Here is a 26,097-nt window from a genome sequence, read left to right as displayed (position 1 = left end):
AATGGTGAGGTCTCTAGCTATGTCAGATAGATTCTTGGAGGACGTTAGGAAATGATGAACCTGAAGAAACTTCCAAAAATCAGCACTTGATATATTCCAAAGAGATTGGATATCTGAAAATTATCGCACTCTACCCGAACACACCAGCTGACCGACCCTGAAAAGCCCAGTCCTGGACCATGAAGCAAAGGCCAATCCATGAAGTCCTGGAACAAATTCAGGGTTATAAAGAAAAGAAGTTAAAGGGGACCATTTGGAAGATATGTGGCTTCTCAACCTAAGCATGTTCCATAATTTAAGCGTGGGGGAAACCATGGGGTGGGCGACTTTTGGAAGGGTGGGTAACCATGGAACGATTTCTATATAATGTGGGAGACAGCCCTCCTCCAGAAGCACCCATTGTTTGCAGTCTTTAGCCCGTGTCCATTCTAAAACTCTGTTTAACTGTACAGCATGATAATAGCTGGGAATATGTGGAAGCTGTTGTCCCCCCTGATGTTTTCTCCGAAATAAAATGTTGTGTTTAAATCTAGGAGTGTTACCGCCCCAGACAAACGCTCGAATGAGATTCTGAACGTCCCGGAACCACAGGGGAGGGATGTATAAGGGGAGGGTTTGAAGAAAAAATATTATCCTGGGAAGGGCGTTCATTTTGCCCACGTTAATTCTACCAAACCAGGATAATCGCAATTTCTTCCACCTTTGGAAGTCTAAGCGAAGCATTTTCAATAAGGGGCTAAAATTTAAGGAAAATATTTTAGATAAATCGTTGGAGAGCATAACCCCCAAATATTTAACTTTGTGGACATGCCAGGTGAAAGGGAAGGATGCTTTTAAACCCGCCACCACCCCAGGGGAAGCAGTTAGGTTCATTGCGATGGATTTGGAGTAACTTATCTTAAAATTAGAAAGGGCTCCGAAACCTGTCGAATTCTAACATCAGATTTGGAAGAGAAGTAACCGTTTTTGAAATGAGAGCGAGTAAATCGTCGGCGTAAAGAGACAATTTGTATTCATTCCCTCTCACTAGCAAACCAGAGATATTTTGGTTAGCCCTGATGCTTCTTGCTAAAGCTTCCATGCATAAGACAAAAAGTAATGGGGATAATGGGCATGCCTGTCGTGTGCCGTTAGAAATGGTAAAAGGGTCTGATAAGGAGCCATTGTCAGGAATCCGCAGTCTCCATTGCATCACTTCCAGTGAACAGGGGTCTCCTGGCTTCAGTCCTCTGTTTTCAGAGTATTCCCTGTGAATTGGACCTGTGGAACTACAGGTCCCAGCAGTTCCAGTCTTCAGTCTCCTGCAGCCCACAGCTCACTGTGCTCCACCTAACCAGTTCTATCTTTTGGTAACCACTGGTTTCAGCCAGCAGCCTGGAGTACACAGTGCTTCTAGTTAAACAGCATTAACTCCCGGTGCACTACTGATCCCAGCCAGCAACCAGCAGTGCATGGCATTAACTGTCTACAGTGTTATTCTCCCGGTTAATCACCAGCTCCAGTTAACTCACAGCTGATCTGAACACCCAATCCAGCAGGGTGTGTTCTCATAGAGATCATCCAATCATCACAGACCAAGGTGTTTAAACTCCAGTTCCTGGCTCAGTCTCTTTGCCTTGGACAACACGTCACATTCTGTGAACAGGCGTCTCCTGTTTGCAGTCCTCTGTCTGCAGAGATACCCCTGTGTATTGGACCTGTGGAACTACAGGTCCCAGCCGTTCCAGTTCCGGTACAGTTTCCAGTTCCAGTGTTCCTGTGGAACTACAAGTTCCAGCAACCACTCCAGCTCTCCTGCGAGTCACATTCAGTGTGCAAGTTCCTGTGTTCCAGTCTCCAGTTCCCCTGTGTTCCTGTTTGCCTTCCAGCCTGTTCCGATACCACCGTGGAACCACAAGCACCAGCAATCCCTGCATCTGTTATCTGGCTCCACACCTTCTACAGCTACAGTGTGCTCCAGCCCTCTGCAGTAGAGACTCTCTCTCCAGGTGCATCCCGTCATCTCACCTGTGTATCAGCCTGCAAGCTGCCTGTGCATTTCCAACAGCACTGTGAACTTTACATCAGTCTCCTGCATCTGCTACCAGGTTTACTACCAATATCCTCATCTCTGCTGGCTCCACGTTTTAATAATCTCTGGTTCCCATACCAGCATATTGTTTCCTTGTTCAACCATACAGCCATACTGCTATTGCCATAGACTCTCATTGTTATTGCCATAGACTCTCAGCTTCCACGCTGCACCATATCCATTGCACTTGTTATTATTTATTCTTGCAAGTATTTCTGCTGCCAAACTGTTTAAACTATTCATTTAATAAAACACCATTGTGCACATGCGCAGGAATCCAATCCAGTCTCCTCACTCCTTCCATCCTACCTCCACTGACCCACTAGCGCCCCCACCGGGGACACAAACCAGACCGAACCTGACAGTTTGTCCAAGGCCCATGGACCCGGATGGTGGTCAGAGTGTGGGGTCAGGGTCACTCCAGAGTTTGGTGTCACGACTCAATGATTATGAGGCTGCACAACAACAAGTGATCCTGTTTCTACAGGGAATGTCTATCCGTTTGGATACCTTTCAGCAATCCCTTCCAAGTTCTGTTGTTTCTCCAGTTCCTGTTCAAGTCACTCCTGCTCCAGTCATTTCAACTTTCCCTGCACAATCCGTTCCTGTGGATGGATCTTGCTCAAGTCAGTCCTATGGCAGTCCCTTCACAGCTAATTCTCCTGAGAGAGCGACTTCCTCCTTTGAAAGCTTCAACACTCCTTTGTTGTATGCTGTGAACTCTGAACCAATAAGCACTCTTTATCATCTATTGGAACAACTTCAAAGTCTCCTAACAAAAATCATTCCAATAATACCAGAAATCCTAGGTGGTGCTTTAAACACAGTGAAGAGTCCTGCTCAAAGTATTGAGACTAGTGCGACCTCCGTGTCAAGCTTCCTTCAAACTCAAGTCTCTTCTCCTATGCAGAGAGAGGGCAGATTCCAGAGCTACCCGCGCTCCAACAGAAGCTGAACGCCGGCATCGCAAGCAGCTTCACCTCTGCTTTTACTGTGGGAGTTCTAGTCATCTTATTAAGGACTGTTCCTTCCGCAACTCAAAAGTTGGTGACAGGTCCCAACATCACAGTGTTTTCACCTGCAAACCTTCCAACGTATCCTCTTCAGTTTCAAGTTCCTTTACCCCGGACAGGAGTGTCCAAAAAGTCTACGATTGGGGTCCTGTGACAAATAGACCCAATCCCAAGTTCAGAAATCAACAGAGCTATCTATGTTACCCATAACTAAAGTAGTATCTGTGTCTACAGCCCGAGAAGGGGCATCTGTGTCTACAGCCCGAGAAGGGGCATCTGTGTCTACAGCCCGAGAAGGGGCATCTGTGCCTACAGCCCGAGAGGGGTCATCTGTGCCTACAGCCCAAGAGGGGGGCATCTGTGCCTACAGCCCGAGAGAGGGGCATCTGTGCCTACAGCCCGAGAGAGGGGCATCTGTGCCTACAGCCCAAGAGAGGGGCATCTGTGCCTACAGCCCAAGAGAGGGGCATCTGTGCCTACAGCCCGAGAAGGGGCGTCTGTGTCTACAGCCCGAGAAGGGGCGTCTGTGTCTACAGCCCCAGGTGGGGCATCTGATGTTGTGACCCCAGAAGGGGTATCTGATGATCAGGTTCCAGAAGTGGAATCCGGGCATGCAACTCAAAGAAGTGTGTCTGATCTATTAACCCCAGGAGGAGTTTCAGCCTCAAGTGAGGAATCCAGGGCTAAGATCCCAGGAGGAATTCTTAAAGCCACAGATACAGACATGAACTTTTGTTTGCCAACTTCAGAGGGTGCTACCAGCTCAGTACCACTCCAAGAGGGATCATCAGAACATCCGGATTCTGTCTATACAGAGTCAAGTGTCAATGGACCTAGCCCGGTTCCAGCCATCAGTCCAAAGTCTCCACTGGTTCCAGCCAGCCTGAGTGGCTCCAATGATGGGCTATCTGCTTCGGTTCCAGCCGATTCCAGAATCCTCGGATCAAATCCGGTCCTATCCGTCAGTCCGAGGACTCCACCGGTTCCTGCCGCTTCAAGCTTTTCCGGACCCAATCCGGTCCCGTCCATCTGTCCGGATCAGCCTCCTTCGGTTCCAGCCGATTCCAGTAAACCTCCTTCGGTTCCAGCCGATTCCAGCATCCTCGGATCAAATTCGGTCCTATCCGTCAGTCCGAGGACTCCACCGGTTCCAGCCGGTTCAAGCTTTTCTGGACCCAATCCGGTCCCATCCGTCTGTCCAGATCAGCCTCCTTCAGTTCAAGTCAATTCAAGTAGTCCTGTACAAATCCCGGATCCATCCGTTTGTCCAAAGTTGCCATCTGTCCCTGCCGATTCCAGTTCCTCTGAACCCGGTGTGGTTCTCTCCAGTGTTTCAAGTAAGCAACTCCTGTCGCTATGTCCAGAGTCTACAGTTCTTGCAGATATTGCAGTTGCCTCAACCCAGATGGAGGCTCTAAGCATCTCACCCCAAGATGAAGCTTCTAGCGTTCAGTCAACCTCAGCTGAGAATTCCCGTCAGTCAATCCAGGAGATGACGTCCTCTCTCCACCCTCGCGCATTTCAAGTTGATTCTACTCCTGCTTCTGAATGCTTATTCCAGTCCTCTACTCTCAAGTGTCCTACATTGTCTTCCGAGACTTCAACTGACATTCAGCCTTCCAAGTGTCCACTAGATACACAAGCTCTAGTCTACTTTGATGGTGACTATGCTCAGTTCCGTGCAGTGGCGAGCCAATACCTCGCTTTTACTGAGTCAGAATCTTCAGTGAGTATTACTCCAGCCAATGCAATTTGATACTTCCTCCTGTTCTTCAAAGGTAGAGCACTGGACTGGGCGAATCCTCTCATTGAATCTAAAGATCCGCTACTGAGTGATCTTCCGGCTTTCTGCGAAGCCGTAAAACAGGAATTTGCTCCAAAGTTTATGCATTCAAAGTTATCTGGGCATTCTGGCCAATTTGTCAACAGTTTGTCTACTGCTAAATCCTCTCCAACATCTCTGTCTGTGCAAGATCAGGATACATTAGACCAAGCTATTAAAGATTTCCAAGCTGCAAAGTCAAGACAAGGTTATCAGACTTCAGATTTGAAAGTTGCATATACTTCAGTGTCTCCATCCTACAGCAACACTTCTGAAAGTATTGACTCCCCGGATTCAACATCTGCTCAGTCTTCTGATCAGTCTTCCAGTTCTCAGTTTTTCGACTCAACTCTTTCCAAACACGATCAGGTTCTGTTGAATCAATGTATCAGAGATTTCAAGAATTACAAGAATTGGAGAGCTCAAAAACCAGTTCAAAGTCTACCATCTGTTGATGTAAGTGTTGGCTATGCTGCCGTTACCCCTAGTCCTGGTGTCTCATATAGCTTCAAATTCACTGGTCCACAGGTTGTCTCAGATAATGTTGTTCCTAAACAAAAGGCTTCCATGACCACACTAGACCAGGACTTTGACTCTGAAAGTGAGTTTGTTGATGAAGACTCAAGTTACATTATGGGAGGCTCTATCCTTCCTAGCTATGCCTTTTCCCAGGAAGTAAATTCTGTCTCAAATGACCATGAATGGTCTACTTGTTCTGACGAGGAAAATCTGTCTTCTGAAGATGAAAGTTGGGAAGACTTTTGAGGACCTCTGCTTTTGTGTATTCCTAAGTTCTTTTTCAAGGATCCTCCAAGTTCCAGCGTGGGTGTTCGGTGCCCACCCATAAAAGGGGGGGTACTGTCAGGAATCCGCAGTCTCCATTGCATCACTTCCAGTGAACAGGTGTCTCCTGGCTTCAGTCCTCTGTTTTCAGAGTATTCCCCTGTGAATTGGATCCGTGGAACTACAGGTCCCAGCAGTTCCAGTCTTCAGTCTCCTGCAGCCCACAGCTCACTGTGCTCCACTTAACCAGTTCTATCTTTTGGTAACCACTGGTTTCAGCCAGCAGCCTGGAGTACACAGTGCTTCTAGTTAAACAGCATTAACTCCCGGTGCACTACTGATCCCAGCCAGCAACCAGCAGTGCATGGCATTAACTGTCTACAGTGTTATTCTCCCGGTTAATCACCAGCTCCAGTTAACTCACAGCTGATCTGAACACCCAATCCAGCAGGGTGTGTTCTCATAGAGATCATCCAATCATCACAGACCAAGGTGTTTAAACTCCAGTTCCTGGCTCAGTCTCTTTGCCTTGGACAACACGTCACATTCTGTGAACAGGCGTCTCCTGTTTGCAGTCCTCTGTCTGCAGAGATACCCCTGTGTATTGGACCTGTGGAACTACAGGTCCCAGCCGTTCCAGTTCCCGTACAGTTTCCAGTTCCAGTGTTCCTGTGGAACTACAAGTTCCAGCAACCACTCCAGCTCTCCTGCGAGTCACATTCAGTGTGCAAGTTCCTGTGTTCCAGTCTCCAGTTCCCCTGTGTTCCTGTTTGCCTTCCAGCCTGTTCCGATACCACCGTGGAACCACAAGCACCAGCAATCCCTGCATCTGTTATCTGGCTCCACACCTTCTACAGCTACAGTGTGCTCCAGCCCTCTGCAGTAGAGACTCTCTCTCCAGGTGCATCCCGTCATCTCACCTGTGTATCAGCCTGCAAGCTGCCTGTGCATTTCCAACAGCACTGTGAACTTTACATCAGTCTCCTGCATCTGCTACCAGGTTTACTACCAATATCCTCATCTCTGCTGGCTCCACGTTTTAATAATCTCTGGTTCCCATACCAGCATATTGTTTCCTTGTTCAACCATACAGCCATACTGCTATTGCCATAGACTCTCATTGTTATTGCCATAGACTCTCAGCTTCCACGCTGCACCATATCCATTGCACTTGTTATTATTTATTCTTGCAAGTATTTCTGCTGCCAAACTGTTTAAACTATTCATTTAATAAAACACCATTGTGCACATGCGCAGGAATCCAATCCAGTCTCCTCACTTCTTCCATCCTACCTCCACTGACCCACTAGCCCCCCCACCGGGGACACAAACCAGACCGAACCTGACAGCCATTAATCTTGATTTTGGCGGACGGGATAGTGTAGAGAGATAAAATTCTATGGAGACAGGCGTTGCCAAGCCCCAAGTGCCTCAGGATGCCGTACATAAAGCCCCAATCCACCCTGTCAAACGCCTTTTCAGCATCAGTTGACAATATAATTGAGGGGGATGTGGCCTGGTTGGCGTAGTAAATCATATTAAGCACCTTAGAGGTATTATCCCTGGCCTCACGACCCAAGACAAAACCGGCCTGATCTTCATGAATTAAATCTGGCAACAGCAGTTTAAGGCGATTTGCAATCAGTTTCGCAAAGAGTTTTATGTCTATATTTAACAGCGAGATCGGCCGGTAACTCGAACAAAGGCTGGGGTCTTTGCCTTCCTCAGGTAAGACTGTGACATGTGCCTCTAGGGATTGTGAAGAGAACTTTGTCTTTTCAGAAATTGTGTTAAATGCTCTTGTAAGAAGAGGGGTTAATTTCTCCTTGAAGGCTTTATAATAGGCAATAGTGTACCCGTCGGGGCCCGGACTTCTGCCGTTAGGAGAGGAATCAATGACTTTCAAAACCTCCTCAGAGGAGAAGGGGGCATCCAAACCCTCCGCATCCTCCCTCGACAATGTAGGGAAGTCTATGCTATTTAAGTAATCGGATATAGCCGCTTGGTGTGATATCATATCTGCCCTCCCAGACGGCCCAGAGAGGTTGTATAAAGCGGAGTAATAGGCCTGAAAGGCTCTAGCTATGTGGAGTGTCTCGTGGTGGGGTTTACCCTGATCATCTTTAATGCAATGAACAAAAGTAGTTGCACGTTGTTCCCGAAGAGCCCTGGCTAATAATTTTCCAGGTTTATTGCCCCATTGGTAGTACCTGCTCCGACACTTCCGATATGAGAACTTAACTCTATCAGAGAGTAGCTTATTCAGGTCTGTCCTAGCCGCCTCGAGATCTGCATAATGTTGCGGAGTTTGAGACTTCTTATGTAGAAGTTCTAAGGATTTTATCTTAAATAATAAATCATCCCTGAGCTTTTCCCTCTGTTTTTTGCGAAGAGAACCTATCTGAATACAAACCCCCCTTAAGACACATTTATGTGCCTCCCAGACCGAGAGTTTAGAAATATCATCTAGGTCGTTAGTGTTAATATAGGAGTCTATGGCAGATTCGATTTGAGAGCGGCATGTCGCATCTTGCAAAAGAGTATCGTTGAAACGCCAGGACCATTGGCGCCGTGGGCATGGCAGAAGACGAATCGTAAGAATAACAGGGGCATGATCAGACCATACTATTTGCCCTATAGAAGTCTCAGAAATTAAGTGTAGGTGTTGGTGACTTAGAAACAAGTAGTCAATTCTAGAATATGTCTGATGGGGATGCGAAAAGAAAGAAAAATCTACCTCTGAAGGGTGCGTCAGTCTCCACGTGTCGATCAGCTGGTGGTCAAGCAGAGCGCGTCTCATTCTCCTATACTCCTTCTCTGGCCTATAGGAAAGCTTTTTAGAGGTGTCATGGAGAGGGTCGAGTGTCCAATTCAGGTCACCTCCCATCACCACCACTCCCTCCAGAAGGGGCTCGGCGAGTTCCAGAACCGAGGACAGGAAGGAAGGTTGCTGAGTATTGGGAGCATAGACAGTCAAAAAGGAAAAACGCTGATATAGATATCACATTTAACCAGCAACCCCCTACCTTCAACTAATCTGTGAGACGTGACATTTAAAATAGGCAGGTGACGGGCGAATAGAATAGCTACACCTAATGTCTTACCAGAAGGGTTATTAGTCATAAAGACGTGAGGGTAATAATGACACTTAAGGGACGGCACATGGCCAATCTTGAAATGAGTTTCCTGAATGAAAGCAATGTCTACTCTCTCATTCCTAAGCCATTTGAGAAGTTTAGACCTTTTCTCAGGAATATTTAAGCCCTTCACATTAAGGGTAGTAACATGTAAATCACCTGGATCCATTAAGCTCAGGCCCTAACAGGTTTGTATTAGTCATCCCTACCACAATTAAAGACGGAAGAGGAGACAGGACAGTTAAGAAAATAAATAAAGTTGAGACATGACCAAGGAAAGTAAAGAGAGAAAGTGTAGTGTGGAGAGACACACCGCAAAGTACAACAGTACCAAACATAGCTAACCGTAGTATAAGAAAAGGGCTGCTGCAATAGGGACAGGAGCGGAATCCTGCCAGCTCCCAACCCGAAGAGACAGGGGATGCAGCATAATGGGGGTCCTACGGGGAGCCAAGGACAGCGACCACCCAAGTTCAAGAGGCTGTTCTATGTAAAAAGAATTACCAAGGAATGAAGAGAACATTATCAACATTAGTAAGAATTCAGCCTAAACGTTTTTGAAACACATCCAAAAGAAAATATATTACTTTTCTAGAAGAACCATTACCGAACCGATGATGCAAATCAATAACGTATTGTAGCACAAAGGAGCAAAAGAAACCAATTATGCAACTGCAATGACAGAAACATTTTCACCACAATAAAGCAAGGCATCACAGTCATGGAGGCCCAGAAGATTGTGAGCTAGTAGGACGGGTCACTCGCGGCCGCGGGGATCGTACTTGTTGCCACATATCCTCTGGAGGGGTCACGGCTGGTATGTCAGGTTGGTGGTGAAAAGAGTCCCAGTCAGGTAACAGTATCGGCTGTAGACCTAGGGCCGTTAGGAAGGCCGGTAACTCTGAAGGACTGGAGAGAGTAACTGCTCTACCATTATATGAAACCTGGAGAGAGAAAGGGAAGCCCCATCTATATTTCAGTTCTTGTTTCCAGAGGGAATCGGTAAGAGGCTTTAAGGCTCGGTGCTGTTGCAGTGTTGACCAGGCGAGATCAGGAAATAGCTGAATCTTTTCCCCCTGGAAATCGATGTCAGTCAGCTGACGGGCCTTCCTCATTATTTCCTCTTTTTGGGCATAATAGTGGAGCCTGCAAATCACATCCCGCGGCCTGTCAGATGGTATACCACGAGGACGGAGGGCTCGGTGTGCCCTAACAAACACAATGGCCTCGTTCGGATCCAGATCAATGAGCTCTCCAAATATTGCAGTAAGAACAGTCGTCAGGTCAGCCTGCTGGACACTTTCAGGGAGGCCTCTAACCCTAACATTATTCCGCCTTCCGCGATTATCCATATCTTCAATGTGTGACTTGAGAAAGGCAATATCACTCCTCTGATGAATAATCACTTCTTGAAATTTGGTTAGAGTGTCCACGCTGGATGTCTCATGGCATTCCAATATATCCACACGGGCCGCAATTTGAGACATATTCTGTTGGAGTGCTGCCACCTCCTGTTTAATAGTAGAAAGTAAGCAGGTCTCTAAAGGGCCCTACACATTTTACGATGCGCCGCCGAGGTGCCCGACGGGCGACCCGGCGGCGGGGGGGCAGTGACGGGGGGAGTGAAGTTTCTTCACTCCCTCCGTCACGTGGCTGCATTGAAGTGCAGGCAAATATGGACGAGATCGTCCATATTGGCCTGCATGCACAGCCGACGGGAGACCAGCGATGAACGAGCGCGGGGCCGCGGATCGTTCATCGCTGGAGTCTCCACACTGAAAGATATGAACGAGTTCTCGTTCATTTACGAACGAGATCGTTCATATCTTTCAGAAAATCGGCCAGTGTGTAGGGCCTATAAAGCCGAGAAATCTTGTTTCGTGGGAAGCGATTTGACATGGGATAGAATTTCGCTAATTTCTGCAGACAAAGAGGAGGCTACCGGGGATTGTGCGTTCCTGGGGTCCGACATGTCGCCTTCTAGATTATGAAGAATCGGGGAGTCCAGAGCCGCTAAGGTGGCGGTAGGGCCTGTGGTCGGCGGGGTTAAGAACTGACGCAGATCTGACGAATGACGTGTCGCAGATTTTGGAGTCTCGTCTGGCTTAGTTTTGGCCTTTTTCTTTCTCGTGCCTCTCACCATGAGATTGGTCTGTAAGGGAAGGTAGAGTAGTGTTCTGCTAACACATATCCCTGGTAATGTATAAGTGCACTGGCCGTCGCCATGCCATAGCACCCCGCGTGGCTTCAGGCAAACATCAGGCAAGCAGAAACATCATCAAAGAAATGGTATGGGGTGCTCACATAGCTACAGATAAACCCTCCGCTAGGGGCAGCCACGGAACGTAGACAAGAGGAATAAAATATATATGGCAGCTAGAGGCAAGGGAAATGAAGTAACTGCGCACTGGAGTGTGGGGGAGGCAGGAAGGGCAGGCCAGAGGCAGAAGCAGTCTTGCAGGGAATGAGAGCAGTTGCCACAGGTGTCGGTGCAAGGCCAGATAAAGCCCGTATTAACCGGTTCGTAGTGCCATAAGCCAGTACTAACACTGTAACCTCGAAGGGTTAATCTTTCCAAGAGGTGCTTGAGTGCGTGGGGAGACAGAGGCCACTGATGATGTGCTGGCTCCAGGGAGAGCAAGAACTTCGGTACAATAATGGGGCAGGAGATCCCGGGGTGGTAGATCACTTACCCCCCACTGGAGATGCAGCTCCGCAATATTCCCCCAGATCTCCGCTGGATCCCGCGGGTCATACCTGCCGTATACCTTCGGGTCTCAGACGCCAACCGTAGCCTCCAACAAGATGGCCGCCGGGCGTCCCGCGGGTCCGTCTGCCGCCGGCGATCCCGGAGAGCCGGGGGCAGCAGGAGATGTCCTCCTGGTTGGTCCCGCGGTGGTGAGGGCTGCAGAGGGCAAGGGGAGAGTCCGTGATCCACTCCCGCGGCCCTGGAAGTGATCGCCGGTCCGGGCAATTAATCCAGGCCCCGGTCTGACGGCAACCTGCAGGCCGCAATCCGCGGGAGCTCCACGAGTTGCTCCCCGATTCCGCGGCTCCTACAGGACACACCAGAGGGGTCAGGGGAGCCCCTTGATGAGGAAAGGGTGTGCAAATGTGGGCTATATGATGAGTTTCAAAAGTACTGAATAGCAGTGATTAAGCCCCAAATCTGCAGAGCTCTCCTGAAGTGCTGCTGCTTCCCTCAGCAGCCAGGCCACGCTCCCCGAGGTGGGAGATTTTGAAACTCCAGCCTGTAACCCCTGGACACAATGTCTTGTACCCAGGGGTCCAGGCCTGACGACATCCAGACGTGGCTGAAATCCTGGAGTCTTGCTCCCACCCGACCTTCCTCCAGGCTGAGCTGTCCACCGTCATGCGGAGGACTTTGGGGTACCAGAAGCAGGGTCTTTCCCTTAGCACGACCACCTCTGAAGAAGGTGTGTCTATTTATTCTTTCTAGGCCCCGTGGGCCGAAAGGACTGTGACGTAGCAGGTGTAAAAGGCTTCTTCGTAGCCGGTGCAGCTGAGGGGAGAAAAGGAGACTTACCCGCTGTAGCCGTGGCAATCCACGCATCCAGCGCCTCCCCAAAGTTAACTCTAATAGCACTAATAGTACTGAATAGCAGGCAGACGGATATATTCAGTTATAGAGACTCGGATGTCACACTAATTACCTAACACTCTGATACTATATAACAGAAGGATAGCATTTATCTGAATCCAGCAGATGTATGTTTTGCATCCATGCGAGTGACTAAGCAGTGATATGAGGCTTCTGTGATTTATACGAATAGACAGAAATGTAACAATGTTTCATAGCTAACCCTCATAGTCACTTGACAGTTATATAGAGACATTTATGATACAATTCGATAAATATTAACAGACGGAGTGTTTCAGTATCAATTTGTGCAGCTACACAGCATACACACTGACATTATAGGGAATACCTGACAATCTGTACTCCAATTGTTATCACAGAAAATATTCAGTACAGACCAATTAGCACCTCAATATTTTTAGTGGTAGCAATAAACCCAGTGATGTACAATAATAATTTATAATCCACTATTGTTTGGCCACCTAAAATTAAAGGGTGACGTATTTATATTTTTTCCATCTTAGAAATATTTAATCCCTAATATTGAAGGTGTGTCGTTCACACTAATTACTAAACACTCTGATACTATATAACAGAAGGATAACATTTGTCTGGATCTAGCATACGTGTGTTTTGCATCTATGCGAGTGACTAAGCAGTAATATGAGGTTTCTGTGATTTATAATAATAGACAGAAATGTAACAATGTCCCATAGCTAACCCCCAGAGTCACCTGACAGTTATCGAGAGACATGATATGATATGATACAATTCGATAAATATGAATAGATGAAGTATTTCAGTATCAACTCGTGCAGCTGCACAGCATACACACTGACATTATAGGGAATACTTGACAATCTGTACTTCAAGTGTCACCACTGAAAATAGTCAGCACAGACTAATCAGCACCTCTACATTTCTAATGGTAGCAATGAATTTAGTGATGTACAATAATAATCTATAATCCACAATTGCTTGGCCACCGAAAATTAAAGGGTGACGCATTTATCTTTTTTCCATCTTAGAAATATTTAATCTCTTTTATTGAAGGTGCCCCTTCCGTCAGAGATACTAATACTGTGTTTAGCTGATGAATACAGCAGGCTAATATACATCTAAAATATTAATAGTGAGGAGTGAGGGAGAAACTTACTCTCCGTCCCTTTATCATATATTACAAAATTGGGCCTTAAGAGTCACATATATATTCAATCTAATTAATTGCTTTTGCTGCATTTATTACCAGACAAATTAAGTTTGCCAGTATCATTATTTAAAAGTCATACGTACAATAAGTATCATTTTTTTGAGACATACTAACATGACCTATTAGTACTGTCTATAGCTATAATCAGTACATTGATATTAACCAGTATAAGTGAACGTATTATCTTTCAGTTAGAAGAATTCAACCTGTATTTCTTATCTGCATTATCCACAACTGTGATATATAAGGAAAGAACAAATTTATGAAAATGCTCCTTATGATGCTTAGGAAGGATGTGCATAATACTGAATAAATAATGTATATACAATAAATTACATCATCTCCCTGAATAATGCCACACATTTAGATACAAATAGTCTAAATTGAGTGGTATTCACCCAGCATCGGTTAAAAAGAACCCTATCAATATTGGGGAAGGAGATAGACTCATATTATTTATATTATATTAAATACACGGTGTGGATAAATGCAGACCATGGTGGTCATTCCGAGTTGTTCGCTCGGTAATTTTCTTCGCATCGCAGCGATTTTCCGCTAATTGCGCATGCGCAATGTTCGCACTGCGACTGCGCCAAGTAAATTTGCTATGCAGTTAGGAATTTTACTCACAGCATTACGAGGTTTTTTCTTCGTTCTGGTGATCTTAATGTGATTGACAGGAAGTGGGTGTTTCTGGGCGGAAACTGGCCGTTTTATGGGTGTGTGTGAAAAAACGCTGCCGTTTCTGGGAAAAACGCGGGAGTGTCTGAAGAAACGGGGGAGTGTCTGGGCGAACACTGGGAGTGTTTGTGATGTCAAACCAGGAACGAAACTGACTGAACTGATCGCAGTTGCCGAGTAAGTGTGGAGCTACTCAGAAACTGCTAAGAAGTGTCTATACGCAATTCTACTAATCTTTCGTTCGCAATTTTAATATGCTAAGATACACTCCCAGTAGGCGACGGCTTAGCGTGTGCAAAGCTGCTAAAAGCAGCTTGCAAGCGAACAACTCGGAATGAGGGCCCATATCACTAGTGCTATTAGAATTATCTTGTCAGCTATAAGTACAAATAGAAGAGTGGAATAGTCATGGCACTTGATATGTTAATAAGTGGCCAATGAGATATATTGGAGACCAATTGCTGACAACTATTACTGTACTGGGTTAAATTGAGAGCAATATTACATTGATTTGGACATAAGAACAAGCACACGGACACACATTTTAATCTTTAATCACATTTATTTTTCTCATTGCACTTGTTGTATGTGTTGTATGTGTCAGAATTTTAACCTCTATGTTTCGCTTATACTCTTAGTTTGTGTGTTAGTCATTGTCACACTATTTTAATTTGACAATAATAAAAGTTATATTTTAGGAATATTTAGGTGGATGTGACAATCAGGTCATTCCTCCTCTTGTGCATCGACAAATACAGCCTTTCTCTTCTCTTCTTCATTCATTTACCATAGCTGTAGTTGGTAGCACCCCCATAAAGAATGGTAATTACCATCAATTAAATAGGGGTCATCTTTGGAGCTTTAGTTCCAATTCTTGTATTAAGAGATTCTGTGTGTGCAGATACAACCCCACCTCCCCAAAGAGAGCCTGACCCGTATATGGTAGGCCCTCCACACTTTTTTTCCATGGATTCCGCGTCCGCAGACCACTGGCGCAGCCAGAGACCCCTGCGAGCCGAGACCGACATGGAGGAGATCCCCGCAGCCATGGAACCCAGGTACTTCATGGAATCTACCAGGAACCTCGCAGAATCCTGAATATTACGTAAAACAAATCAACGTCACCTTTATCCATCGTAGTCAAGTCCTCCTGCAGAGTGATTGACCACCTGGCAATAGCTTTCGAAATCCATGCACAAGCAATAGTAGGCCGCAGTATAGCCCCTGAAGCCGTATAAATGGATTTTACCATAGCATCCACCTTGCGATCTGCCGAGTCCTTCAACGCAGTAGATCCCGGGACTGGTAAAACTACCTGTTTTGACAGCCTGGAGACAGAGGCGTCAACTATCGGCGAGACTCCCACTTTTTTCTATCTTCCTCTGGGAAGGGAAAAGCAACCAAGACCCTCTTAGGGATCTTGAATTTTTTCTCTGGATTTTCCCAGGTTATTTCAAAGATAGCATTTAATTCCTTAGATGCTGGGAAGGTGAGGGGGGGGGGGGGGGGGGGGGGGCTTTTTACTATCCGTGAAAAAGGCCTCCTCAACCTGCTCAGGAGTTATGTCAGAAATGTGCAACACATCCCTCACAGCCTCAATCATCAACTGCACCCCCTTAGCAAGTGATGCCGTCCCCCTCAATACATCCCCTTCACCGTCTGCATCATCAGAATTGGTGTCTGTGTCATCCTGCATAATGCTAGCAAGCGCACGCTTGTGAGAACGTATCGCAGGGGACCCTGAGGGAGCAGTATCAGACCATGCGACCACAGAGGATAGCAGTACCTGAGTGGCATGCTCAGTTCTAGCAACTCTTTCTGAAATCTGAGAAATAGTCCCCCTAAGACAGGCTAACCATTCCGGCTCTCTAGCTGGGATCTGCGCTACAACAGTGCAATCCTGATTACATGGGAGGGGGGGTGTCTTCCTGAGAAGACAAATCCTCTGCAGCATATGAAACAGAGTCCCTGGACATGTTTGCAAATAAACACCAACTACCCCACATACACACAGGGTACTGGGCAGACAGAGTTTCCCCCCCAAGAATGGAAGAGAGATACAGAGATTAGAGCCAACCCACACACAGCGCTATTATAGGTATAGGGAGACCCCAAACCAGCGCTGACTGTGTCCCTAAACAGGTGACACAGCCTATACACAGCCTCCTCACCCTTCTACAACCCCCTGGTACCGTACAGATAGCTGGAGTTGCACTGGAGGGTCTGTTCTTCCACTTGCATCCGACTGCAGGCAGGAAAATGGCGCTGAAACACTGCTGGGTCCACTCTGAGAAGCTCCGCCCCCTTAATGGCGCTGTCTTCCCGCTCTGTTGAGATTTTACTGGCCTGAGGATTTTGCTCTGGCTGAGATCCGCAGACCCCGACAGGCTTGATTTGGTCAGTGTAGGGTCAGGAGCAGGCTCAGAACGCCCCTCAGTACAGCTGAGCCGTCCGGGAGCGCAGTTAACACTGCACTCCAACCCTAAAAGCCGCCCTCTTCACACCGACCCCCCGCTTGTTAGGGGGGTCGGTGCCTCGCTCGCCACCTTCAGCTCTGTAAGGGGGTGGCGCTCCCCTGTGGCGGGACGCGATCCATCCCCTCTGGAGCTCACCGTTTAGTCAGCGGAGACAGTGGCTCAGACCCCGCAGAGTGGACACTGCTCGCCCCCTCAGTCCCTCGTTGCAGGCAGGCTGTCGCCAGCAGCCTCCTGTAAAAAAATAAACTCTAGAATAAACTTCACTAGTAGAGCTCCCCTAGCTGTGACCGGCTCCTCCGGGCACATTTTCTAAACTGAGCCTGGTAGGCTGGGCATAGAGGGAGGAGCCAGCCCACACTGTTAAATTCTTAAAGTGCCAATGGCTCCTGGTGGACCCATCTATACCCCATGGTACTAATATGGACCCCAGCATCCTCTAGGACGTAAGAGAAAAGGGGCATTATATGGTGGGGGGTGCTGTGTACATAAGGTGTGTCATTGTCCTGACTGGAGCTCCGTTGGGCAGCACCACAGAGGGGACTATACTGAAAAAATCTGCATATCTCCACTGTCCCTATCTGCCCCTACCACTCCCACTCTCTCTCTCCTTCCCAGTCCCTATCTTCCACAACGCTCCCGCCCTCTCTCTTTCTCTCCCAGTCCCTATGTACCCCTACATCAGTCTCCACCCCGCAAGTCTCTATCTACCCCTACCCCCACCTTCTATCTCTCTACCCAGACCCCTCTTTCTGTATGCAGCAAGTGTGAAACAGATCAGTATTATATTACCAGCAGCAGGTTAGAAGGCTGAAACATCTCCCTGCCGTATAACTTAATTTCACCTGTGACAGCACACAAAGGAGTCATTTAGTTTGTGTGGCGGCCTCTAGTGGCACAGATAACAGAGGTGAGGAGCAGCCTTAGCCTTTTATTATGTAAGATTATATTTATTTAATAATTTGAGTTAATAGACTGGAGTTGCAGTGAAATTAAAGTGCTGCAGTAATGGTCAGCAATAATAGTATTGAATCACTTGGTTGTCAGCAGAGCTGGACAATGGTCATTGAATGCAATTGTAGAAGCCAAATAGGGTCATGACAGAAACAAGTCAGTAAGGCAAGTCCATGGGTCTGTTGCCCTGATTATCAATAGCCAAGGGGGGATAACCAGAAACAAATCTGTTCAGCAAGTCCAAAAATTTGCTACGTCTCATGCAGAAGCCAGGCAAGGGGACAAGTAGAAGCAGATTTATGTATTTAACATGTCCAAAGGTCTATCAAACATGTTCTCCAGCAACCAGGCATGTTAAAAGCAGAAACAAGTTCAAATACCTGTACACAGATGATCTAGCATTCGAAGAGTAGCAAGGTGCAGCACTATCACAGGAACTAGAGACAAATCACCTAGCAAAGAATGCTAGGTGCAGATCTATTTTCAAGCTTGGATAGCCACTGCATCTGTGCTTACAGTCTATACCAATTTCCTTCCTCTCCTCTATGCAGATGCTGACTGCAAATGCCTGGGACTGGTAATGCCAACTTGCCAATGCAAGTACTCCAGGGTCTGAACGGATGAGCCATCATTGCTGAACATACAGCCACATGTGACAGTGCTAAAGTTGACAAATAATGAGTGGTTATGGTGGCTGTGGGCAGAACTTGGGCTATCCGGTAAGTGGGCAGCAATTAACTCATTTGATTCCTGCCCGCTGCACCACTTGAGCAGTGTCCACATACATTTAGAATGTCCACATACTGTAAACAGGTTATGATAAAATTACAGTATTTACGTTGACAAGAAACTGATAATTATGACCAAACCCAAGAAAACTTACAATCAATGAGTTTGGAGGAATAATTATAGCGGTTGTTGTGGGAAGTATGTGGCTACTGTAATGCAGATGCATTATATCAGCCACAAATATTAAAGCAACCACTGGCGACTAACAAATTTGTGTAGCTACCATGGTGTGGTATGTTTATAAGAAAGAAAGACTGTGGAAGGTGGAAACATGAAAGATGAGAACCTCCTTTCTCTGACGTCCTAGTGGATGCTGGGGACTCCGTCAGGACCATGGGGATATAGCGGCTCCGCAGGAGACAGGGCACAATAATAAAAGCTTTAGGATCAGGTGGTGTGCACTGGCTCCTCCCCCTATGACCCTCCTCCAAGCCTCAGTTAGATTTTTGTGCCCGACGAGAAGGGTGCAATCTAGGTGGCTCTCCTGAGCTGCTTAGAATAAAAGTTTAAGTTAGGTTTTTTATTTTCAGTGAGTCCTGCTGGCAACAGGCTCACTGCTACGAGGGACTTAGGGGAGAGAAGAAAACTCACCTGCGTGCAGGATGGATTTGCTTCTTAGGCTACTGGACACCATTAGCTCCAGAGGGAGTCGGAACACAGGTCTCACCCTGGGGTTCGTCCCGGAGCCGTGCCGCCGACCCCCCTTGCAGATGCCGAAGTTGAAGAGGTCCAGAAACAGGCGGCAGAAGACTTTCAGTCTTCATAAGGTAGCGCACAGCACTGCAGCTGTGCGCCATTGTTGTCAGCACACTTCACCAACAGTCACCAACTGTCACTGAGGGTGCAGGGCGCTGGGGGGGGGGCGCCCTGGGCAGCAATGTATAATACCTTTTTATGGCTAAAATACATCACATATAGCCCTTGAGGCTATATGGATGTATTTAACCCCTGCCAGATCTCACAAACTCCGGGAGAAGAGCCCGCCGAAAAGGGGGCGGGGCCTATTCTCCTCAGCACACGGCGCCATTTTCCTGCTCAGCTCTGCTGTGAGGAAGGCTCCCAGGCTCTCCCCTGCACTGCACTACAGAAACAGGGTTAAAACAGAGAGGGGGGGCACTTATTTGGCGATATGATTACATATATAAAAATGCTATAAGGGAAAACACTTGTATAAGGGGTTGTCCCTGTATAATTATAGCGTTTTTGGTGTGTGCTGGCAAACTCTCCCTCTGTCTCCCCAAAGGGCTAGTGGGGTCCTGTCCTCTGTCAGAGCATTCCCTGTGTGTGTGCTGTGTGTCGGTACGTGTGTGTCGACATGTAGGAGGACGATGTTGGTGAGGAGGCGGAGCAAATTGCCTGTATTGGTGATGTCACTCTCTAGGGAGTCGACACTGGAATGGATGGCTTATTTAGGAATTACGTGATAATGTCAACACGCTGCAAGGTCGGTTGACGACATGAGACGGCCGGCAAACAAATTAGTACCTGTCCAGGCGTCTCAGACACCGTCAGGGGCTTGTAAAAACCCATTTACCTCAGTCGGTCGACACAGACACAGACACGGACACTGACTCCAGTGTCGACGGTGAAGAAACAAACGTATTTTCCTTTAGGGCCACACGTTTCATGTTAAGGGCAATGAAGGAGGTGTTACATATTTCTGATACTACAAGTACCACAAATAAGGGTATTATGTAGGGTGTGAATAAACTACTTGTAGTTTTTCCTGAATCAGATAAATTAAATGAAGTGTGTGATGATACGTGGGTTTCCTTCGATAGAAAATTATTGGCGGTATACCCTTTCCCGCCAGAAGTTAGGGCGAGTTGGGAAACACACCTTAGGGTGAATAAGGCGCTCACACGCTTATAAAAACAAGTGGCGTTACCGTCTCCAGATACGGCAGCCCTCAAGGAGCCAGCTGATAGGAAGCTGAAAAATATCCTAAAAGTATATACACATATACTGGTGTTATACTACGACCAGCAATCGCCTCAGCCTGGATGTGCAGCGCTGAGGGGGCTTGGTCGGATTTCCTGACTGAAAATATTGATACCCTTGACAGGGACAAGATTTTATTGACTATAGAGCATTTTAAGGATGCATTTCTATATATGCGAGATGCGCAGAGGGATATTTGCATTCTGGCATCAAGAGTAAATGTGATGTCCATATCTGCCAGACGACAGTGGTCAGGTGATGCAGATTCCAGACGGCACATGGAAGTATTGCCGTATAAAGGGGCGGTCCATCGGACCTGGTGGCCATGGCAACAGCTGAAAAATCCACCTTTTGTTACCCCAAGTCACATCTCAGCAGAAAAGGACACAGTCTTTTCAGTCTCAGTCCTTTCGTCCCCATAAGGGCAGGCGGGCAAAAGGGCCAGTCATATCTGCCCAGGGGTAGAGGAAAGGGAAGAAGACTGCAGCAGGCAGCCCATTCCCAGGAACAGAAGCCCTCCACAGCTTCTGCCAAGTCCGCAGCATGACGCTGGGGCCGTACAAGCGGACTCAGGTGCGGTAGGGGGTCATCTCAAGAGTTTCAGCACGCAGTGGGCTCACTCACAAGTGGACTCCTGGATCCTACACGTAGTATCCCAGGTGTACATTGGAAATTCGAGACGTCTCCCCCTCACAAGTTCCTGAAGTCTGCTTTACCAACGTCTCCCTCCGACAGGGAGGCAGTATTGGGAACAATTCACAGGCTGTATTCCCAGCAGGTGATAATCAAAGTACCCCTTCTACAACAAGGGAAGGGGTATTATTCCACACTATATTGTGGTACTGAAGCCAGACGGCTAGGTGAGATCTGAAATATTTGAACACTTACATACAAGCGTTCAAATCAAGATGGAGTCACTCAGAGCAGTGATAGCGAACCAGGAAGAAGGGGACGATATGGTGTCACTGGATATCAGGGACGCTTACCTACATGTCCAAATTTGCACTTCTCACCAAGGGTACCTCAGGTTCGTGGTACAGAACTGTCACTATCAGTTCAGACGCTGCCGTTTGGATTGTCCACGGCACCCCGGGTCTTTACCAAGGTAATGGCCGAAATTATGATTCTTCTTAAAAGAAATATGGACGCTTTCCTGATAAGGGCAAGGTCCAGAGAACAGTTGGAGGTCGGAGTAGCACTATCTTAAGTAGTTCTACGACAGCACGAGTGGATTCTAAATATTCCAAAATCGCAGTTTTTTCCGACGACACGTCTACTGTTCCTAGGGATGATTCTGGACACAGTCCAGAAAAGGATGTTTTCTCCCGGAGAAGAAAGCCAGGGAGTTATCCGAGCTAGTCAGGAACCTCCTAAAACCAGGAAAAGTATCAGTGCATCATTGCACAAGGATCCTGTGAAAAATGGTGGTTTCTTACAAAGCGATCCCATTCGGTAGATTTCACGCAAGAACCTTTACGTGGGATCTGCTGGAAAAATGGTCCGGATCGCATCTTCAGATGCATCAGCGGATAACCCTGTCTCCAAGGACAAGGGTGTTTCTTCTGCGGTGGCTGCAGAGTGCTCATCTATGAAAGGGCCGCAGATTCGGCATTCAGGACTGGGTCCTGGTGACCACGGATGCCAGCCTGAGTGGCTGGGGAGCAGTCACACAAGGAAAAAATTTCCAGAGAGTGTGATCGAGTCTGGAGACTTCTCTCCACATAAATATACTGGAGCTTAGGGCAATTTACAATGCTCTAAGCTTAGCAAGACCTCTGCTTCAAGGTCAGCCGGTATTGATCCAGTGGGACAACATCACGGCAGTCGCCCACGTAAACAGACAGGGCGGCACAAGAAGCAGGAGGGAAATGGCAGAAACTGCAAGGATTCTTCGCTGGGCGAAAAATCATGTGATAACACTCTCAGCAGTGTTCATTCCGGGAGTGGAAAACTGGGAAGCAGACTTCCTCAGCAGGCATGACCTCCACCCGGGAGAGTGGGGACTTCATCGGGAAGTCTTCCACATGATTGTAAACCGTTGTGAAAAACCAAAGGTGGACATGATGGCGTCCCGCCTGAACAAAAAACTAGATATTGCGCCAGGTCAAGGGACCCTCAGGCAATAGCGGTGGACGCTCTGGTAACACTGTGGATGTACCAGTCAGAGTATGTGTTCCCTCCTATGCCTCTCATACAAAAAGTACTGAGAATCATAAGAGGGAGATGAGTAAGAATGATACTCGTGGTTCCGGATTGGCCAAGAAGGACTTGGTACCCGAAACTTCAAGAGATGTTCACGGAAGACCCGTGACCTCTACCTTTAAGAAAGGACCTGCTCCAGCAGGGGCCTTGTCTGTTCCAAGACTTACCGCGGCCGCGTTTGACGGCATGGCGGTTGAACGCCGGATCCTGAAAGGGCATTCCAGATGAAGTCATCCCTACCCTGGTCGAAGACAGGAAGGATGTAACCGCAAAACATTTTCACCGCATTTGGCGAAGATATGTTGCGTGGTGTGGGGCCAAGAAGGCCCCTACAGAGGAATTCCAACTGGGTCGTTTCCTACATTTCCTGAAAACAGGACTGTCTATGGGCCTAAAATTAGGGTCCATTAAGGTTCAAATTTCGGCCCTGTCGAATTTCTTCCAGAAAGAACTGGCTTTAGTGCCTGACGTTCAGATGTTTGTAAAAGGGGTACTGCATATACAGCCTCCTTTTGTGCCCCAGTGGCACCTTGGGATCTCAATGTTGTTTTGAGTTTCCTAAAGTCACATTGGTTTGAACCACTCACCACTGTGGACTTAAAATATCTCACATGGAAGGTGACGATGCTATTAGCCCTGGCTTCAGCCAGGCGTGTGTCAGAATTGGCGGCTTTATCATATATAAAGCCCTTACTTAATTTTTCATTCTGACAGGGCAGAATTGAGGACTCGTCCTCAATTTCTCCTTAAGGTGTTTTCTGTTTTTCACATGAACCAACCTATTGTGGTACCTGCGGGTACTAGGGACTTGGAGGACTCCAAGTTACTTGACGTTGTCAGGGCCCTGAAAAATATGTTTCCAGGAAGGCTGGAGTAAGAAAATCTGACTCGCTGTTTAGCCTGTATGCACCCAACAAGATGGGTGCTCCTGCTTCTAAGCAGACGATTGCTCGCTGGATTTGTAATACAATTCAGTTTACACATTCTGTGGCAGGCCTGCCACAGCCAAAATCGGTAAAAGCCCATTCCAAAAGGAAGGGGGCTCATCTTGGGCGACTGCCCGAGGGGTCTCGGCTTTACAACTTTGCCGAGCAGTTACTTGGTCAGGGGAAAACACGTTTGCTAAATTCTACAAATTTGATACCCTGGCTGAGGAGGACATGGAGTTCTCTCATTCGGTGCTGCAGGGTCATCCGCACTCTCCCGCCCGTTTGGGAGCTTTGGTATAATCCCCATGGTCCTGACGGAGTCCCCAGCATCCACTAGGACGTCAGAGAAAATAAGATTTTACTTACCGATAAATCTATTTCTCGTAGTCCGTAGTGGATGCTGGGCGCCCATCCCAAGTGCGGATTGTCTGCAATACTTGTACATAGTTATTGTTACAAAAATCGGGTTATTCTTGTTGTGAGCCATCTTTTCAGAGGCTCCTTCGTTGTTATCATACTGTTAACTGGGTTCAGATCACAGGTTGTACGGTGTGATTGGTGTGGCTGGTATGAGTCTTACCCGGGATTCAATATCCTTCCTTATTATGCACGCTCGTCCGGGCACAGTATCCTAACTGAGGCTTGGAGGAGGGTCATAGGGGGAGGAGCCAGTGCACACCACCTGATCCTAAAGCTTTTATTATTGTGCCCTGTCTCCTGCGGAGCCGCTATATCCCCATGGTCCTGACGGAGTCCCCAGCATCCACTACGGACTACGAGAAATAGATTTATCGGTAAGTAAAATCTTATTTTCTGTTTTGGAAAAGGCTTGTGGTACATGTGCATTGCATGTGTGCTGAGATAATGATTCCAAACCCAAGAGCCCTCCTTCTTGATTTGGTGTCAAATAGTGAGTGATACTGCTACATATTTACTTTAAAGCCTAGCAGTTATCCAACTTAATATCTATAATGGGCGCAGTGAGTGCGGGTCACACGGGCCCCTGGATCCAGAGGGGGCCCCACACCGCACACACTGCACCCATTTCTTCTATACCTTCCTTTCTGGTGTCCATATCCGGCAGCACCGCTGTTAGTGCTCTGAGCACTAGAGACTCTGGCACAGTGCCAGAGTCATCAGCACATGCGCAGGTCTCCGAAAAAATGGTGCGGCAGCCATTTATTTCGGAGACCTGCGTGTGCGCTGTAGTGCCAGAGTCTCTAGTACTCAGAGCGCTAACAGCGGTGCTGCAAGCTACGGGAAAAGAGGGGGCCCACACAGGGAGACTGCGCACAGGTCTCCTCCTCTTTAGATACACTGCTGATCCAACTGGTGTTTAGTTTGGCATTGTGCTAGTTTCATATGTTGAACATACAATTATTGAGTCATTTATTCAAGCAACAATTACATAAAATGATCATGACAGTTTTTCAGGATCAGGTTTTCCTCAAGTTAGATCAGGACTTCCAGGGGAATACTACATCAGAAATATACTAGGAGCGCTACATTCATTTAAACAATAACTAGCAGAATAGTAGTTTTGAGCATTGGTAACCTCTGTGCCACCTGTTTATGGCTCTGTCTCCTGCCTCTGCATTAAGGTGGTCATTCCGAGTTGATCGCTCGCTAGCAGTTTTTAGCAGCCGTGCAAACGCTATGCCGCCGCCCACTGGGAGTGTATTTTAGCTTAGCAGAAGTACGAACGAAAGGATCGCAGAGCGGCTACAAAAAAATTTTGTGCAGTTTCAGAGTAGCTTCAGACCTACCCCAGCGCTTGCAATTACTTCAGACTGGTCAGGTCCTGTTTTGACGTCACAAACACGCCCTGCGTTCGTCCAGCCACGCCTGCGTTTTTCCTGCCACGCCTGCGTTTTTCCAAACACTCCCTGAAAACGGTCAGTTGCCACCCAGAAACGCCCACTTCATGTCAATCACTCTGCGGCCAGCAGTGCGACTGAAAAGCTTCGCTAGACCTTGTGTGAAACAACATCGTTCTTTGTAATAGTACGACACGCGTGTGCATTGCGCCGCATACGCATGCGCAGAAGTGCCATTTTTTTGCCTAATCGCTGCACAGCGAACGAATGCAGCTAGCGATCAACTCGGAATGACCCCCTAAGTCCTCTCCTGTCTTGTTTATAAATCCACTTGTGCCACTCAGCAGAAAGGCTCATGGTGGGCAGTGTTGGGACACCTGACAGCAGTGCCCCATATGACTGTAAAATAGGCATACATGGCATACACAGGGTTAGGAGCTGAAATACTGGGGGCACGGGAAAGCTCTAATCCAAATTAGACCACAATCAAATCGTCATTTACAAATGTGAGCTAGACACACTTCTAGATACTGGCTTGCATAACAAGATCATAAGACATCTGCCTATTTAAAACCAGATTTACTGACGGTTCCTCTTCTTTATAGGGTCACAAAATTTCACAGGAGACGTACAAATCCACCAGGACGGCTCATCATATTGGCCCATTAATTTC

The sequence above is a fragment of the Pseudophryne corroboree genome, chromosome 10 (assembly GCF_028390025.1).
Source record: "Pseudophryne corroboree isolate aPseCor3 chromosome 10, aPseCor3.hap2, whole genome shotgun sequence".
Lineage (NCBI taxonomy): Eukaryota > Metazoa > Chordata > Amphibia > Anura > Myobatrachidae > Pseudophryne > Pseudophryne corroboree.
Note: the sequence above shows the minus strand (reverse complement) of the source record.